The following is a 10,842-nucleotide window of genomic DNA, read 5'->3' on the forward strand; positions in this document are numbered from 1 at the left end:
AATTTCAATATTATTATACACGGAAAGAAAATTATGGGAAGTTTTCCTATGCATTATGGGAATGGTTCCCATATATTATGGGAACCATCCCCATAATAGTATGAGAATAGTTCCCATACCATTATGGGAATGGTTCCCATAATGATATGGGAATGGTTCCTAAAATTTATGGGAATGGTTCCTATAAATTATAGGAACCATTCCCATAAATTATAAGAATGATTCCCATAATATTATAGAAAGTATTCCTATAAATTATAGGAACCATTCCTATAGTGTTATGGGTATCATTCCCATAATTATAGGAACTATTCCTATAATTATGGGAAACATTCCTATAATTATAGGAACCGCTCCCATAATTTATGGTCGTAATTCCTATGATGGTATAGGAAAAAATTTCACAGAATTATGGGAACCGCTGCCATAATTTTCTTTCCGTGTATATAAATAATTTTAAAAAAATACACTCATACCAAAAATTAAAGGAACAAAAAAATTTGAGAAATTTTTTAGTGATTTTTGCAAGACTGTAACTTCATGAAAATTAATCGTATCGAGATTTAAAAAAAAGCATTTTATAGCTTGAAATCTCTAGTTTTATATTTGTGCAAATATATATAAGCATATATCTATATAAATATATATTTACATACATTTATACAAATATATGTGAACATATACTTATATAATTATATATTTACATGTATAAATATTATATGTCAGTCATATAATTAAATCATATATCTTATCATATAACTTAAAGTATAGTATAAAATATTATAAGCAATATTTATGAGTTAGCATGTAAAAAAAATATATTACCAATATATATGTTGCAAATTATAAAATCATATAATATTTCGGCAAAATTTTGTATATGGCTCTATATATGACTTCTTATAATTCCATATAATTTATCATATATTTTGAATTATACTGAAGCTCATATATTGCTTTTTCATACGGGTTCATACAAACATATGTTTGATTAAATTCAATGCGTTTATTTCCGCAATGTAGTAATATCGAATTTGTTTAATATACTAAGTAAACTATCATTTTAATAATTACTAAGTCAATAACACCCAAGTTAAAATTTGTAAAACCATAATTTCGTTTATTGGCCGGAGTAAAATTTAAATTTCCGGTCTTTGTTACCTGCCCCCATTATTATTTTATTTATATTTATATTCGAATTTTTTATTATGACATTTCTCATTAAACAGATTGCTGTGTCGTGATTATATACGAATATATATATAGATAAATTTTCCCCTCATTTAAATCGCTCTCAACTCGGATAACTTTCCCTCTTATTTTCCCAGCATTCGCACGTCCGTGTAATTTATGAATTTAATACCCGTCAAGAGTCGTGGAACAGACTATTCCTATCAAATATCTGATGATATCAGCTTTTTTTAACACTCTGAAACTTTTCCAATCATATTTAAAAATTTAATGTAAAATAAATATTTACCTTCCAGTGGAACAAATATAAGCAAAAATAAAACAAACAATTTATTTTAATTCACGACATTGCCATCGGTTTACACTTAACAATATATATATGATATATATATATATATATCCTTTTTTTTATCGCCTCAGGACACTGAGAAAATCCGCAAGAGTGACAAGTAAGCGTATGGCCATCACACCGGGATTTTCGGATTTCAAAAATACTTTTTACGAGCCGATTCACGCACCGGGATATCTACTCTCCAATATACGGGTCTCGCACTCGTGTCTGGGGGTCGTTTCGAGCCCAACAAAAAGGCTGACATTTTTTTTATGGCTCCTCTGGGTCTCTTACGGATATCAGACCCGACTTCTCATGTCCCTTGTTATCGTCCGCCTTACCCGACATTTTTTTATCCTCCGTGTCTCTTCTCGTTTCTTTTATTTTTTTGCAACATCTTTACAACACACTTGTCCTTCTACGCTCCCATAAACCCGACAATACCCTCTATAGCCTAACACTACTATACTTTTCGTAGTCCTCGGCAGCTAAACCCTTACGACCGAGTCAGCATGTCAAGGAAGATTAAGCTGGCTCTTACCCCACGACCGAGTCACAATCGAAACTTGCCGTTTTACGCGAAAACGATTCGCCCCTATCTATCATCCGTCAATCTAATCAAAGGTGACACGTTCAATTACACTTTATAAGCTCCAATTATTTTTCTCTCTTATTATAAATTTCATAAAAATTTCATTTTTCAATCACTTTTTACTGCCGATAATTTTTACGTTCATTCAAAGACTTTGTTTTTAAAAAAATATCTCGAGGGGATTTTGAATTCAGATAAAAAAAATGTCCTGGAAAACAAAAACTAAATAAAGTAAAATAAATATAAACAATAAACATGTGGAGTTGGATGTTTGTTTAATCCTTGAGAAAATGAAATCTCGATAGAACAAATAAACAAAGCACACTGTATATTTAGTGTTTATCTTTTTCCGAGTATTGATTCAACGGAAACTAATCCTTATCGAGACACTGGGTGCGCCTGGATGTGGGATACACACCCGTGGATTAAAGTTATACACAACTATCACGAGCAGAGAATTCTGGTTCCAAGCTGCTCCCGCGTGTACGACAGTTTGTAGTTTACCCGGTTTTCCAAACCTATACTACACTAAACTAATTCTATGTCCCTAGCGCCTTTGCTCCCCTTACCTCTTACCCCCTACCCCTTTCCCTTTTCCCGATGTTCCTGAACGTTCGTTTTCCATTTGGAGCTCGGAAATCCCAATTTCGGCGAGTGGACGCGCAACTTAGATTACGTCTTCTATCCCAATTCGGTGTCCGTAAGCATAATTCTTAGATACAGCCAAAATAACAGCTCTTGAATTATTTATTAAACCAAATCCGCTGTCTGTAGTTTGTAGTCCGTAGTCTGTAGTCCGTAGCTGGAACAGCTGAACTATAAGCACCAGAAATAGTATACGTGTTTATTATACGGCATCCAGCAGACAATTTAAACGACGTGGATCCAATCACTGGTATTTGATGCAGAAGCCATTGAATCTGTTCAATAAAAATACCCCACGGTTCAATCCAATCGCTTACAGTGCGTCCTCTCAATGAAAGAAAAATAAAAATAATAAATCCCGAGTCGAAATATTCAACGTAAATTCAACGTTTTCAACGTAAACTCAACGTTTTCAACGTAAACTCAACGTTTTCAACGTAAATTCAACGTTTTCAGCGTTTTGAACTTAAATTGGACATTTTGGACAGTGACCGGCCTATGAGAAAGAAAAGAGATCGGGAAAAGAAAACACCAAGCTTTATCGCAAGGTTTTCCAGACTAATTATCAAAAAGATAAGTAGTATCCTAATCTCTAGTTTTGATGCATTTTTTTCAAAATTTTTTAAAAGCTCCAGTTATTGCGCAAACATAAGAAATACCGCGAGATCGGGCAATCTTATGGCAGTGTCAGTCTTCAATTTAATGTTCTTGGATTAAGTGACAGCATCATAGATTGTGTTTTGGAGAAAGACCTTGAGGATACTACTTATCTTTTTGATAATTAGTCTGGAAAACCTTGCGATAAAGCTTGGTGCTTTCTTTTCCCGATCTCTTTTCTTTCTCATAGGCCGGTCACTGTCCAAAATGTTCAATTTAAGTTCAAAACGTTGAAAACGTTGAATTTACGTTTAAAACGTTGAATTTACGTTGAAAACGTTGAATTTACGTTGAATATTTCGACTCGGGATGATTTACTTCTCTAACAAGAAATCTGTTGGAGTCTCATTTAAGATTTTGAATCTACAAACTGCATCAGGTTTTATTTATTTCAAGAAAAGTAATCCTGGAATTAATTTCTCGGTAACGAAAGTTAACTTTGTTCAGTAAAATATAATATGAGCGAATTAAGTAAGTAAAGCCAGAGTAAGTGTACGTAAGAGCTTTTTGCTTGTACGTAAATTAAAGACAGAAACTGCCAGCACTATAAACTTCTGGCTTTCATCAAGCTTATGCGCTTATGAAAAAGAAAAAAAAATAACGCTGAGGGTTGTGAAAATTTTTAGCAAAGGCACCCCCGAGTATCGCTGTAGCAAACAGCAAAATTATTTGTGAAACTCGTATCGCTGTAAAATTTAAAAAGTATATTTAATGCCAAAGTATTAACAACTCGCGTTTCACTGGCAGTATGTTCCTGCAGACACTTAAGCCAACCAAAGGCAAAGGCAAAGGCAAAGGCAAAGCCAACAATGTTTAGTTATTTTCCATGATAGTCGGCTAATAGAAAGCACCAACACAATTTAATTTTCACTGCTCGCCAGCAAATTGTCTGGGTATAACTAGTGAGTTTTCATCGTTGCTGCAACGACCCACTCACTACGGCTTGTATGTTATATTATTTTATACTCTTATATGTATGTCAGTATGTGTGTGCATGTGAAATAGTTGCGAGTAGAAAAGGACAATCTTATTCCGGTACTTGGGGATCTGGGAGGGGAATATTTATTCTCTCATAAATCCGAGAAACCAAGAGGTAATGTCAGGTATATATTTATAAGAAAGAGAAACCGCCGAGTGGTAGATATGTTGGGGGATGATACTAAAATAGAAACAAAGGAAAATCCCTCGAGCCTGTAATCTTTTCGATAAAACTTACTTTGTAAGTTGCTCCAAGTTTCGTTGGTTTAAATTTATTTTTTTCTCTTTTATAACCAAATATTTTTGTTTTCATTGATTCTGGCCCGAGATTTATGGCCCGAGATAACTTTTAGTTTAATTAATTCTTCAAAGAAAAAATATTTGAACCAACTTTATCAAGTATTTAAATTTGTTCAATCAGAGCTTGAATTATTAAATTATTTATAAAATATTAAGTTTTATGGTAATAATTCTGGGTGAAATTTTTCACTTGAGCTGAGATTACTACGCAGCCTTGGCTTGCCCTCAATAATCGAGAAAATACTTTTATGTGTAATATTTTTTTACACCACCCCAAGTACTCTTAAAACTTACTGGTTGTTTATTTTTTAAGAGTAACGTCGTTAAAGCGCGGGCTCATATTTTACCGGTATTAAAGTCAATTTTCAGAATTCATTTTTTTATTGCTTTGGTTTTATTTATTCAAGACTTGATCCATGTTTTTATAGCAGCTATCTGGACATTTATTTTACCCTCAAGATGAAAAATTATTTTAGAGTGGAAAAGTGGAAAATGTAGAAAAGAAATTGGGGTTATGGGCTAAGGGTTCTATTGCTCATGGGCCGGGTCCCGAATACTCGCTGACCAAATACAGAACGTAATTGCTCCGAAATTCAGAAAAAATCTTAGCTGAATTACATCCTTTAGATGAACTTGCGGTTGTCGTTTCTAGGTTCGAAAATTTTCAAATAATTTTTTTGATCAATAAAACACTATTTTTTTTTTTTTTTCGGTCTGACGCTGGATTGTCGGATGAAAACGAAAAATTCCTCGTTTTATTGAACACGAGGATGAAAAATGAAAAAAAAAGCAGATTGTCGTCGAGTTATGAAAAATTCTAAGCTCTTATATCGAAGTATACTATCTATGAATACAGAAAAAAGGATCGACAATAATTTTTTCATTAAACCTGAAAATTTCAAAAAAATTTTTTCAATTTTTTTACTTTTTTTTTCAATCCCATTTTATCCCTTCTCCCCAAAAACACAAGTATAATGAATTATTATTTCTCCCAATAATTTCAATCAATTTTCAATGAATACTTGATATATTTGTGAATTATTAATTATTTTTTAATAACTAAATCAAAAGCGATTTATTAATCAACCAATCAATCAAACGATAATCCAACAGCTAAAGTAATTAAATACTTGCACACCTGGTTCCCGCGTATATTTATAAATAAATACATTTGATATTGAATATATATAGTCGGTAATATCAACATATTAAGTTGAGCTCCTCAAGAGCGTGCAAAACGATATAATCACAGTAATCAATTGCGGATAGTGCAGCAAACAGGTTGACGTGGATCATGCTGGGATACATTCACGTTGGATAGATTGTATGTATATATACATTGCTATCGACTAAGTACAATTGTTAGAATGCTATAGTCTCTTTGAGTGATCGAATAGTTAACAAACCAAGCAGTATTATCATAATCAATTGAAACTAGATGTATATATGTGATTGTAGTTAATTACTCGTTCAATATTGTAACTGTTAATGCGGCAATTAAGCTGCGGGGATCAATGTTCTGACAGTGAATACTGATTACATTTTTAATTTCACTTCTCAGTTGATTGTTTATAAGTTTGGCCGATTCTCTGCACAGTTCGAAACACAATTCCGTCACAAATATGGAGCTGATGCACACAAAAAAAAAAAATTCTCGACTGAAGGTAAATATTCTTGATTCAAGAAAATTTTTTTGGAGACCTAAATTTTCTCAGATAAAGTAGAAATCATCTCCAACCAAGACGAATTCGCTTGGCTCAAGAAAATCTTGACTTGGTTCCCGAAAACGTTTGTCTTCAAAAGTATTTTCTTGACTCAAGATATCTGTTTTTTCTGTGTATATAAAAATTTTATCTGACAGACTTTTTATTTTGACAAGACCACTCCAGGACTCTATAAAAATATGTATTTAAATATTAATTGACGTGTGATTATAAACTCGTGTTCAACTCATCTCACAAAATGGAAAAAATGTTTTTAATCCAGAGCTAGAATTAATAACGGCTGGAAAGTGGATACTTTTTTTAAGTTTGATGCGAATTTCGGGTTTGGTTACAGAAGGGTATAGTTATTGCACAAAGTATTTTAGAGAGAATTTTATAGCTGTCGGACGCTATACTTTGACCCGACAATAACTGCCGAGCATTCCCAACATGACAGGCATTATTTGCGATCCGGGAGTGTAACTATATTTTTCTTTACTTTTTTTTTTCGTGACATAACATTTTTATTTACGTGATAAAACGTTTGTGTTTTACGCTCATTGATAGCATTGCATTAGTAATATTATTATTATTATTATTATCACGATGTTTTTTTTTTTTTTTACGAGGGTGAGACGTAATTTTGATGATAACGTTACTTTTTGCCCGTTTTTTTCATCGACAAACACATCAAAGCGAATACTTTGGGCGAGTTTCGAGCGTGTGTTTGAGTTTTTTAAACTTTTTGTGTTCATTAAGCATTTTGGCGGTGCCGCGTACTCGCAAGTCGAACTAAAAGTTTTTCTTCTGGTATTACTGGACCGAGTTTAAAAATAACTTTTATCGACCACATTTTAAATGTAAAACGAAAAATTAACGCGTTTCCGACGGATGATGAAAGTGCTCGAGAATTTCGAAATAAGTCCGTATAAAAATATAAGACCTGGAAAAATAAACTCAAAGAAATTATTTAACGCCTCGGTGACTTTGTATATTTATAAACATTAGTACCACACTGGGATCCGAAGCCTGCGGATTCAAAGCCACATAAAATTATTGACTTATACATTAAATATATATATAAATTTATATCCAAACGAAACAATTCTGTGCTCGAGGCACGCGAAGAATAAAGCAAAAATAATATATACAATCTTGTCATCCGCCGGCAACACTCCCCCGGATTAAACGCCAGGAAGTTAATTTATTTTTTCACCCAGGACTTTTGGCAGGAAAAAGGTTTCATAACCGCAAGTATGCTTACCCGAGTCAAAATTAAAAAGGTAATTTGAGCCTCCAAATCCTACATGAGGGTAAGGAGGTTCAAATCATCTTTTTAGAATATGAAGATCCATGCATTAAAAAGGTAATTTGAACCTAAACGTGGTAACTTTGTCCGCTTTTACCAAGTTTAGGTTCAAATCATCTTTTTAAAAATGTAAAATAAGCCTCCAGAGCATAAATTTATAGATCGAGTAAGACTCTCATCGGATCGCGTACAATTGGTAAAGAAACAGAAGGGAAAAGGGGGCCACTAATTAGAAATGGCTGCCATGATAAAAAAAAATTTGAAATTTAAAAATTCCAAAAATAATTTCTTAGCAATAAATGTTTGGTTGTGAGTTAAAAAATAACAAAATTTAAAATATTAATAATAATAGCTAAACTTATATGAGTAAGCGTTCAAATAGAATAGTACTGTCATTCGAAATTCGAATTGAATAATTAGAGCCTTTGACTTATTAGTATATGATCAATTAATTATTTTACGTGAACAATAAATACAAACGAAGTACTGGAAAACGGAAACTGCCGAAGAATTTGAAAAAACCTGCTGAAAAATAATCTGCTGCCGCTGGGATTCGAAGCCACGACCTTACGAATATGAAGCACAACCACTGCCGCACTGCTACTCGGACGCTCACGATCAGTCGGAAATATCTTTATGTATAAGAATAATATCATGCTAAAGAATTGAGCTCATTCGAAGTTACAGATTAAAAGTATGGTAGGCCATGGAGGGTTAAAATACCATTTTAAAAAGGTGATTTACTCCTTCATACGCTACTTTTAGGACATCGAGGACTTAAATAACATATTACATTCAGCGGCAAGTGCAACATCAAAAGAACTGAGGCTTTGGAGGCTCAAACTACTGTTTTAATTTTTACTCGGGTAGGCTTAATCTCATTTAGCAAAAGTTGAAAATTTCTGTACATAATTTCTAAGTTCTGATTAACTAATTCACCAGCAAGGCAAGGAGCTAAAAATTAATCTACATGAGTAAAATAATTATTTATACAAATTGTACAAGCTATAGACTTGTTCTGAAATACAGATAGTTAATTTGAGTAATGTCGAGAGGGCATGAAAGCGAACAAAACCTCGAGGTAGAAGAAGAGGGTTACGGTTGAGGAGCCAGCGAGAAATCACCAGTTGCCAAGAGGCATGTAATGTCGTCGGATTTGCAATTCCATTATATACCAGCGTCGTTCGGTAGTTCTATATATATATGCATATATATATATACTTGCAGGATCGACCTCCATCACACATTTCTCCTCAGCACTTTTCCCTCTTCAGTTCTCGGTCCTCACTATCCATCTATCCGTCTCTATCTAACCAGGATTTATCTACTGACGCATCCACTCATCCACTCACCGTTTTATCCTTTTTTTAAAACACTCTGGTTCAACCAACACGACCAACACTATCACTGACTTACTCTTTTTGGATACATACACGTTTACATTCAGCTAGACGACAAATTTCTCTTTGCGATCTTCTATCTCTGTCTCTACTCTTTGTATACTTACCCGCGACCGTCTATTTTTTTTATACTTTATATTCTTACTTTACAATATATATCTTTCTTCACATTTACGTTACCGAAAATTCAAACCGTATTTGCCCCCGTTAATCAGTGGAATTTATGAATTTCGGTATTCGCTGAAAGGGAAAAAATTTAACGTAATTGTTAAAATATCGTGAGGAAAAACTGTAAAAAAAGGTTAATAAATTTTTTAAATTTAAGATTTATTTGTTTGTCCGACTTGGAAACTCGACTTAAGGTTTTTCACTGCGTCTATTTGATGGGTAACAAAGCGCGGGTACTTTAGTGTATGAGGAACTGAACGGAGCGCAAAGGATTCGAAAGCCATTGAAATTGAGTAATTATGCAAGAGGGTGACCCGTAATAGACAAGAGAAGAGGATAGACCAGAATGTTTGACTGGAATATCAGTAGGTTGCTGTGGTATTGAGGCAGAATATTAATAATAGTCTTGATGGGGTGTATGGCTTTACAGAACGCGGAACTAAATGCAGGTCATGTGACATAGAGACATGTATGATAATGGAAACCTCTCTGGAGATGGTTGACATCTAACATTCGGAATTGGCTGCTCCTGTTTTGTCATATTAGTCGATATCACTTGACTTGATCGTCAGAAATACTATTTTAGACTATCAAATATTCATTACTCATGAGTCATTATTTTTAATCACAAAAAAAAAACTCAATTTCAAGCCTGACCCATACGAAAAAAATATATATCCGGGCAAATCTGTATATATGAGACATATATTTATATATAATAGACTGGGCTAAAAAAATTGATTATTTTTTTTTTTCATAGCTATATCGAAAATATTATTCAGAATGACAAAAAAAAATTTTCATGAAAGTTTGAGCCCTTAATATTAATTTTAAGAGGTCTATCATCGCTATTTTTAATTTTAATTCATTATTTTATGTTTTACGTCGGAATTGCTAAAATATTGGAGTAAAAAAAATTAATTTCCACTTATTCTTATGTAAAATTAAATTCCCTACAAAAAAGGTCTGATTGAAAATTTTCGTCAGACAAGCCGTTTCCGATTAATTAAACTTAATAAATTGATATATTTTTTCGATTTAACATTTTTACTTTTGAATTTTGTAACTGACGAATCAATAAATATCTAAAAAAGATCAGGACAGATTTTTGAAGGAAATTTAATGTTCTACAAAAAAAGTCTCTTAACATTTTTTGCTAAATTCACTCCTTCGAAAGTTATTCAAGGTTGAATTTGAGTCAAAACGATTTCAATAACGTGAATAACTTTCGAAGGAGTGAATTTAGCGAAAAATGTTAAGAGACCTTTTTTGTAGAGCATTAAATTTCCTTCAAAAATCTGTCCTGATCTTTTTTAGATATTTATTGATTCGTCAGTTACAAAATTCAAAAGTAAAAATGTTAAATCGAAAAAATATATCAATTTATTAAGTTTAATTAATCGGAAACGGCTTGTCTGACGAAAATTTTCAATCAGACCTTTTTTGTAGGGAATTTAATTTTACATAAGAATAAGTGGAAATTAATTTTTTTTACTCCAATATTTTAGCAATTCCGACGTAAAACATAAAATAATGAATTAAAATTAAAAATAGCGATGATAGACCTC

This window comes from Microplitis mediator, chromosome 6 (genome assembly GCF_029852145.1).
Source record: "Microplitis mediator isolate UGA2020A chromosome 6, iyMicMedi2.1, whole genome shotgun sequence".
In the NCBI taxonomy this organism is placed as follows: Eukaryota; Metazoa; Arthropoda; class Insecta; order Hymenoptera; family Braconidae; genus Microplitis; species Microplitis mediator.